This window comes from Callospermophilus lateralis, chromosome 2, assembly GCF_048772815.1.
Source record: "Callospermophilus lateralis isolate mCalLat2 chromosome 2, mCalLat2.hap1, whole genome shotgun sequence".
NCBI classification, from domain to species: Eukaryota; Metazoa; Chordata; class Mammalia; order Rodentia; family Sciuridae; genus Callospermophilus; species Callospermophilus lateralis.
The window spans coordinates 142,081,153-142,091,275 of NC_135306.1; the positions used below are offsets into that span (position 1 = coordinate 142,081,153).

Genomic DNA, 10,123 nt, shown 5'->3' on the forward strand with positions numbered 1-10,123 from the left:
ATAGTAGAAACATGTGAAATGGCTCAAGTGATAAACAACAGGGAAATAGGAAAATACATTTGCAGAGTGGACTATTGCATAAGCGTCAAAGTGAATAGACTATGATGACCTGTGAAAATGTGGACATTAGCAAATGAACATTAGCAAATATAATATCAAGTTTGAAATGAATGCCCAAATATTACTTGTCAGTGGTTCTATTTTTTAAAAGTTGAAAACGATAAAGTAAAGATGTTTTTAGAATATGCAAATGCATGATAAACTAGAGAAATAAAAGAAAATCAAGGGACTATCGATATAATTCATTAGGATGATTATCTTGGATGAAGTTAGACAGGAAAAATGGTTATGGGAATGTCCATAGGTTAGATGTACGTTATAGTTATGGTCTTAAATTTTGTTTTCAGTGATGAGCTCATGGGTTTCTATTACATAGTTAATAAATAAGTGAATAAACAACTCTATATGAAGCAATGATAAAAGTGTGTTATGAATGTAGATTTATTATTATTCCAAGTTTGTTCATCTGGCATCCCAAAAGAGGGCACAAAAAATAATCCTGGGCCACTTGAATGTAGGTCTGAACAAATATACTATATTATCACTGTTTTTTTTACTTATTATTACAAATTATAAAATTAAATAGTTGTTTAAATATAATTGACAACAGATATTGTGAATTCTGTGCCTACTGAAGTGAATCCAAGATGCAACGTACCCTCATTGAACTTACATTTTTCCAAATTTCTTACAAGCCAATCCTGGGCACTGAGACAAGGCAAGAATTCCAGTGACAAAACTCTAGGAAAGTTTTCCTTCTTTCTAAAAAGAATGCATTATTGTGCTTATTTGGGAACCTAGAAAGATACAGCAGCATCTTTAAATTATAGCAGGAGCTACCTTGAGATCAAAACCGGTATGTTGAGGATGGAAAAAAACTGTCTTTAAGAATATTGAGTAACTGGATTAACCAACTCTGGAATCACCTTATTTAGGATTTATATGAATGGTTTCATGAAACAATCAATTTGTATTATTGCTTAAGTCATTTGAATTGGACTTTCTATCATTTTCTACCCAGAACTTTATCTGAAAAAGAATTGAGTACCAGGAGTGAAATATTGCAAGAACAGGCCCTAAAGTTTTGGAGAGAGAGAGAGTGGGGGGGAGGAAATCATGATGTTCTTGATATCTTTAAATATCCCTTAAGAGGATTAAGTTCTTCTAGAACAGTGATATGAACTCTAAGAAGATGTGGTGCATCATAAAGAAGCTTTTTTAGATACAGAAGAGCCCTGCCTTGCATGAGTAATAAAACTGGCACCTGTAGACACCTGTTGGCTAAGCTATGGTGAGAAAGCTCTAACTGCTCCTCCTCCGTGAGGCCTTCTTTAAATAAGAAAAGGAAGTGTGTGTGTGTGTGTGTGTGTGTGTGTGTGTGTGTGTGTGTGTGTTCATGTGTTTTCTATCAGTCCCAGTTCCTAACTTATCTACCTTTTGTTTGGTTCCATGAAAAATACAAAAACGGAAAAAGATTCAAGGAACCATAATAGGCCAAATATCCCGCAAGTAGGGATATAAAAAAATGGAATTGTAATTCTGAGGTATGAGAACTCATACCACCTTGCAGGAAAGAAAAGATTTGAGATTTGAGACTCCATGCCATTTTCTTCTCCTTGATAAGCCTTTTGAACAGGATCTCCATATCTATTTCTTTTTTCATCCCTGGGAATGAAAAGATCATGGGTTTATAAGTCAAGATTTCTCATGTGCTGATCTTTAGTAGCTGTGCTTGCAACTCACCACAATAGCTGAATGACCTTGGAAAATTTACTTTGCCTTTCTAAACTTCAATGTTCTTGTGTCAAATGGGCAAATTTAACATATTTCAAAGAGCAGATATAGAATTAAATGTTTGATACACAGTAGGATTAGGCAACCCTTCCCCACCTTTGATATATTTTTTTCCTCCTGCCTTTGCTAGATGTACTTAGTCTTTCACACTTTTTTTCAATTTTCTTTTCTTTTTTTTTCTTTTGTGGGAGGGCGGTCTGGCCTCTTAAACATTCAAGCTACATTCTTCAAATGGTTACTGATTTTGCAGTCAGTGTATTTTAACTTGCAATGTTTCCCACTTGACTTTTTGTTATCTAATGGGAAGCACTTCTGAAGCATTCTTTCACATTCATCTTTCCCTCTGGTCCTGAAATTTCCCCATTGATTTAGAACATCTTGGATGATGTTCCAATGCTGCCAGTCAACTTGTCAGGCTTAATATGGAGAGTGGGTTCACTGCCTCATTCGCTGAATGTTTTCTGATTCTTATCCATTTTCTCTTCCATTTATGTTGAGCTAGAGTTAATGAGGTTTTGTTGGCATGATTTTCCTCCCTCTCTCCCTCTCTTTCTTCCTGTCTAGCCCCCCCCCCCATTTTGTAATGTTTCTGAGCCTTATTATATGCACTACAGAAATAGATTGCATAATACCCAATAACTTTATTGATCACTATGGGATGGTGATTAAAACATGAGTTTGGTCCTGCCTCTAACAACTATTTACAGCCTGATCTTATATAAACTATTTAGCTTTCCTGAAAATGTGGATAATGTTTATATCTTCTCTAAGGAATTTCTGAGAAAACCAAATGAGTAAGTACTTTATTTCATTTTTGACACAGCCATATCAATGTTTATAGCAGCACAGTTCACAGTAGTTAAGCCATGGAGCCAATGTAGGTGCCCCTCAACAGGTGATGGGATAAAAAAATATGATATATATATATATATCTATCTATAGATAGATATATATAGATAGATATAGATATAGATATATCTATATCTATATCTATATATATATATATACACACACACACACAATGGAGTATTACTCAACCATAAAGAATGACTTTATGGTATTTTCTGGTAAATGAAGGGAACTAGAGACTATCAGGCTAAATGAAATAAGCCAGTACTCAGAAGTCAAAGGTCTAATGGACGTCAATTCAAAATAAAGAAGGGAGTTAAAAAAGAGAGAAAGGAAAAAAGAAACAGAAGGAATTTCATCAAAATAAAGATCAGTGGAATAGATAAAGGGGATTTAGCAAGATAGAGAAGGGGTTAGAAAGGGAAAAAACAGTAGAATGAATCTGAGCTTTCTTTTTTATTCTTTTTAGATATACATGACAGTAGAGTATATTTTGACATATATACATGGAGTATAACTTATTCTAATTAGAATCCCATTCTTGTGTTTAAACACGATGTGGAGTTACATTGGAAGTGTATTCATATATAAACACAGGAAAATTATGTCCATTTCATTCTACGTTTGACTAAACTTTCATGTGTGGATGTATGGATGTGGCATGGTGAGACCCAGCACTGGGTATACCTAAGAGACATTGGTTTAAAAAAAAAGTAAATTGTAAATGGATTGAAGAGGGATTGGTGGAGTGGAGGGAGGGTCACTGGGGACAGGAGTAGGGGGAAGTTCTGGGGACTGAACTGGAGTGGGTTCAGTTCCACAGTTTTTTGATAATGTCAGGGTATGTCCTGGTGTTGTACATAACTAAGTCAAATAAAAATATATGTAAAAATGAAAAATATGTTAGCCATTTCCACTCATCTCTGATACATGGGGGATTCTGCTAATACACAATTCTAAAAATTTACTATAAAAAGGCAGTTTCCATTTATTCAATAACTACTATGTGATGAATCCTGAATAATAATAGTAACAGCCACTGTTCCTCTCTGACTAGATACTGGGTACTGTGCTGGGTGCTTTCCCTAAATGAATTCATAGGAGCAATTTAAATACCTGCACTAAGGTCACAATGGGCTCATCATCCTGGGTCACGTTATCTCACGTCCTCTTAAGAATTTGGGCCAATGATTCCCACAATTTATCCTCTTCCAAAAGATGCATCCATTCAGCCATGAAAAGGTAACCATTTGTCCACCTTCTTCTCTTCCTAACCCATACTCAGATCTAGCTTCTCTTCTAAACTATATTCTTCTCATTAGAGCCTCTTTTACCTTATTTAACCCTCCACATAAGATTTTCTCCTTTTTTTTTTAACTGTGAGTTAAATCTGGTTTTCCCCATAACAATATTTTTTCCCTTGGAATTTTCCTAGTGGATCTGCCCATGATTTGATATCCTGAGGAATCAGAAGTTGTGCCAAGATCATCCAGCTTCACAGAAATGCTTCCTAGTATTCCTTTACCTTTTGTAAAAGCTCTTTTCTTGTTAGAGGTATGTAGAGGGTGCTGAAGCAATAGAAGATGGGGTGAGTTTCAGGGAATTTACTCTTTGACTATGGAGATAGACATAAGAAAATCCAAGTCATGTCTTCTATTAATTGTGTGACCTTGGGCAAATTTAACTTTTAAAGCTTTAAATACACTATTTTAATAATTGGAATAAAATAAGTACCAACTTCATAGCATCCTCATATGGGAAAATGAGAGACTCTCCTTATACTGCTAAGTGCTGTGCTGGTATATATAAGGAAATTTCTGTGTCAGTAGCAATTATTATTTTATTCCTGTGCTTGCAATTATTTATTGGACATTTGGCATAGATACAATCTGGTGAAGGGTGCTTAATATTTGTTGGTCATGTCCCTTTAGATAAGGTAGATATTATTTTTAACTTTTGGCAAGTTTTACTGTGAAGAAAAATGAAAGCAATAGCTAGAGGAGGGTAATATGAGAACAAAGAAATTTTTCTTAAAAAAAACCAGGAGATATGATAACATATAAACGATGATGTAGAAAAAACCCACTAGAGGAGGAGAGAAAAGATGCAAGAGAGAGTAGGAGAGAATGAGGACAAGAGAGAGTAGAATCCAAATGTGAAGACCATTGTTAGCAGAATTCCTGCTTTGTGGTTATAAGGAGAGGGGAAGACAAATGGCTACAGATTTGTATGTTTGATGAAGGGAAGGAATGGGAAGCTACTCAGGTGGTTTCTTCTCTCTCTCTCTTTAAAATAAAACACAGAAGCCATTGCCTGTTTAATAGTTTCTGTTGCTGCGCTTGAGTGGCCAGGCCCAGCCGCAGCTGCAGCTGCAGCAGCACTGAGGAGCCAGACACAAAGAGAGGGGCGTTTGCGGGGTGGGGTAGGGGATTCGCTCTGTCGGATCATGATTTGAGGGCCAGTGCCAGCTCCTCCTCCTCAGCTTTGTCCTCCAACCAGCAAACCGAGAAAGAAACAAACACCCTCCAGAAGAAGGAGAATCGAGTCAGCATGAGCAAAAACTCCAAGCTTCTTTTCACCAGCGCCAAGGGGATTCAGAAGGAACTGGCAGACATCACTTTAGACCCTCCACCTAACTGCAGTGCTGGTCCCAAAGGTGATAACATCTGTGAATGGAGATCAACCATTCTAGGGCCTCCAGGATCTGTATACAATAGTGGTGTATTTTTCCTCGATATCACTTTTACATCAGAATATCCCTTCAAGCCTCCAAAGGTTACATTTTGAACAAGAATCTATCCCTGTAATATTAATAGTCAAGGAGTTATTTGCTTGGATATATTGAAAGATAATTGGAGTCCAGCACTAACCATTCCTACAGTTCTCCTTTCTATCTGCTCACTTCTTACAGACTGTAATCCTGCTGATCCTTTGGAAGTATTGCCACTCAGTATATGACCAACAGAGCAGAACACGACAGAATGGCCAGACAGTGGACCAAGAGATACGCTACATAAATTGGGTTTTCACAATTCTTACATTATTTGTCACAGAAGAGAGCTGCTTATGATTTTCATGGGGTGGGGGAGAGTGGGAGCTGGTAAAGAGTAGGGTATTTCTGTAACAGATATTATTTAGTCTTATTTCCTAAGATTTTGTTGTAACTTAAAGTATCTTGCTACAGAAGACAAAATTGGTAATAGCAACTTTTAAAACTGTCAATAGTTTTGCAACATTAGCTGAAATGTAGTACAGAAAAGAATGTACATTTAGACATTTGGGTTCAATTGCTTATAGTCTAATTTTAAAACAGCTTAATTTTGTACAGGTTACACATATGGTCATTTATGTAAAAGTCCTAAGACTACGTATTTTTTGTTTAAAAAAAACTGGAATTTTTTCCCCTTCCTGAAAGGGAACATTGCTATTTAACAGTTTTTAGACATTGTCATCTCATATATATAAGATACCATGTAGGAAATCAGTAGTTAATGTATTTTATTTTATATGTAAATCTACTTAAAAGGTTTAAATCAGGACTTGTGAAAACCTGTAGTGAAACACCTTAAACTGTTAGGGTGTGAAATAGGAGTCACTCAGTGGATTGGTTATATGTTGTAGACTTCTTACATCTGCATTTGTTACTGTGCTAATAAACAATATTAAAACAAATAAAAACAAATAAAATAAAATAAAATACAAGGCCAACTACTATAAATAAGGGTGAAGTATGAGATCTTTGAGAAACTGTAGGATTTTTGTGTAAGAAGCTGAGCTTCTTGAAAGAATGAAGTAAAATTGTGAAGTAATGTTGTTTGGTGTTAGTGTTCATGAATATATGATGAAAGCAATTTTCTTAGTTAGTGATGCTCTTTAACAAATTCAGCTGGATGAATGAGGTGAGAGGGCAGATAGTTAACTGTATTCAAGGTTGGGATGAGCACAATTAAAGGTCACTGAAGCTGGAGAGTTAGGGATATTACTATGAGCTTTGGTAATACCATGGGCTATGAATCTGGGTTGGGGTCTTCATGGTAGAAGGCTGCTGGTTAGAGAGAAAGTGGAAGGGTCATTGCATTAATGATCCCATTGAGGTTGAATATAGAGGTAGTAGAACAAATGAGCTAGCAGAGTAGGGGGTTGTGATTGATTAGTAAGCTATCAAATTACTGATTGTGGAGGAGATGCTGCTTCAGGCAATGGCATGGTGCAGACCACATGTAAGGTGTATGAGATATAAAGCTTTGTTGTTGCAAAACCTTGAGATTTATGTGTTTTGTCACTGCAAAAAAAAAAAAAAAGCTGATTGTTTTAAGGAATTATGTGGAAGATTTGAACTTCTTCCCATTGCAGAAATATCTGGGCCTTCAAAGAGCCCTGCTTGAAATCCATGGATACAGGCCAAACTCACTCTTAATAAAGAGTCTTAATAAAGAGTCTCAGTTTCAGGTATTTTCAAATGTATAAGATATGGGCATTAAAATTCAAGTAATGTCATCAGGGAAGTTAGGCCTTCTGCCTTGTTAACTAGTTCTCTTCCTTCTGGGTAAATCCCTAGCACTTACAGATTCAGACACTGTGGCATAAATTTTAAGTCAGATAGATCTGAAGTCTAATTCAACTTCTTTCACTGAACAGTTGTGCAACATGGGGTAAATTATCCTCTCCAAGCCTCAGCTTTTAATTCATAATATAGGCTGTCATGAAGATTAAATGACACAAGTTATCCAAAGCATTGAGCACACAAAATGACAGAATTCTCTTCACTGAATCATGAGGTAGTAAGTATATCATAGTGCTTAAGAGCAAAGTCTGGTATCTTTTGCTGAGTTAGTTTCAATACTTATCAGCAAGCTCTTGAGCCTCAGCTTCTTCATTTGTAAAATAAGACAACAATAGGGCTTGCCTCACTGGGCTACCAGGAAGGTTATGTGAATTAATGTTTGTGAGGCAGATGGAATTATATCCAGAGCATGATTAGTGCTATGCAAGCAGCGGCTTTTATTATTTTTGTTTATTTTTATTTTGCTACCTACTTGCGAGCTTCAACTCAAGGGTATAGAAATCTATATAAAACATTAATAAGGAGTTGAACAACCTTTACCTTTAGTATTTATAGGCAATTAAGGAATCTGATAAGCTAAATATTTAGTGTCCAGCCACCAGTAGAAAGAATGAACATGAATCAAATTGCTTTTCAGTGGAAAGTCCCTCTGGATAGTGGGTCTTAGAGGAGGAGGTTTTTGTTTACTAGAATGAGCAGTTCCCCACAAGAAAATAAACTGACTACATGAATAGGGTGTATTAGAATGAGAGATGTCTTGCTCACTTTTTCTTTGCCTGGAAAACCTACAGAACAGATGGTGAGTGGCTTGGTGCTTGTGATGAGGATTACTGACTTTTAAGTGTCTGGGACAAGCTTCAGTGGAACCCAGAAGTACTTCCCCTTTGCTTTGCATTACTTCACCTCCTACAGCTTTAGCTAAGAAGATAACTGCTCATACCGTTTGTCCCCCCTCTACTCTGAGATCTTTCACTATTTAGCACCTTTGCCCATGCTTTTCATCTTTCTGGAATACCTGAAACATTCTCTGTCTGAGACATTCTTATTATCCGTTTAGACAAAGTTCACATATCACCTCTTTTGTGATGTCTTCCTGACATTCCCAGAGCAACTGCTCTGTGCATGGACAATATCTTTCTGTGTTCCCACAGCTCCTTGTCAAACCTCTTGAGCACGACTTACTGTCTTTAATTATTTAAGTGTCTATCTCTTCCAGCAGACCTTGGAGTCCTTTGAAGGCAGGGTCATGTTTATTCATACCAGCACTCCTATCCATGTTAAATAAGCCATTAGCCTGAGGCTTCTCTGTACCATGACTTCTTGTGTAACAAAGTGTGACTTTACTAGGCAAGCCAAAAAAAAAAAAAAAAAAAAAAAAAAAGAAAAAAGAAAAAAGAAATCTGACATAGGAGTATATATTTTTTTGTAACAAATATCCAGATTTCAGCCAATGATCAATAGCTGAGCTTCAGCCAATCACAGTCAGTTGATCATGTCATGCACAAGTAAGGCAAATGCCACATCACACCATGTTCAAAACATTGTAGTAAATCAGGAGGCTTCTCTACTTTCTTCTAGGTTCAGTCTAAAAAGCTCACTGTTTGCATTGCTTGAACATCTTTTGGTTCTGAGTGGTGCTCGACTCATGAATGTTCTTTATTCAAATAAACTTTGTCAAATTGTATTTGTCTAAAGTTTTAATTTTAGTAGGCACTACTTTAGTGCTTGAAATACTTACTAGTGAGTGAATAAGCAGAAGAAAGAACAAATGTCATGGGAATGGCAACCATACTATTGCAGTCTTAAAGCATAGGGAATAACGAGAGAACTTCTGCACCAGGTGACTGATGGATGTACAAGGCCTGTGGCTGTGTGGTGTTGATGTCTTATGCTTTAATGGTCATTGTGATCAGGTAGGAATCATGATTGAGTATGATAGCCATACACTCCACCATGCTCCATTGGTCTAACACCCGGTAGAGTTCACTCTTTTATGCTAACAGCTTGCATTTGAATTTGTGACTCAGGATCTAATTCAATCTTTTATTGTACAATTAAACATTTTAATATTCAGTGATTAAGGTCTTGCAACAATTTAAACTTCAATTAAAGAGCAGTTCCAAAAAGATAAAAGTTAACTGGCTGCTTTAACATAGACCTAAAATCTTGTTCTGTAATTATTCTGATTCAATTTGAAAATCAGTTTTCCCAGTGTAAATAGAGGAAATCAGCCCCACAAGGACTAACTTGAACTAGCCACATTCTTAGATGATTGTTGTAGAAATCAGAATAGCCAATTATTAATTTATATGAACTGTAATGGCATATGGTTGAGATGAGTATTAACTGATTGTTTCTCCAAACAGGAAACAGTTTAGATGAGGTGTGAAAATAATATTCAGAAGATGGATTGACACATAGCAGAAAAAACTACTGAGAGAATGGAGGGTAAAATTCAAGCTACCCAGATTTTATTACTTGATAGATTAATTATTAAACTATTTATTTTCAACCGAGTTTGCCAAATATTTTGTAAATGCAAACTGGGACTCAAAGATGAATTGCATATGGTCTCTCTTTCCTAAAGAAACACAGAGTATAATATGAAAAGTTGAAAGATTGATATGGGATAGGCTTTATAATTTAAGTATCATTAAAAAAAAACCCTAGTAGGATTCCAAAGATGAGTGATAAACTTTTCTACAAAAGCCACAGGAGCCCTCATGAAAGAAATGTACTTGCTTTAGGTTTTGAAAACCGATTAGGGGTTAACTAATTGGAGGTGTGTGTGTGTGTGTGTGCGCGCGCGTGCACACACACACACATGCCTATGCACATATATATTGCCATATTTGG

General features: G+C 36.2%; 1 pseudogene; it reads left to right on the forward strand.

The window, feature by feature from the left end:
* Positions 1–5,720, forward strand: part of LOC143640676 (ubiquitin-conjugating enzyme E2 E1 pseudogene) — a 90,734-nt pseudogene extending 85,014 nt beyond the window's left edge.
* The last annotated feature ends 4,403 nt before the right edge of the window (positions 5,721–10,123 follow it).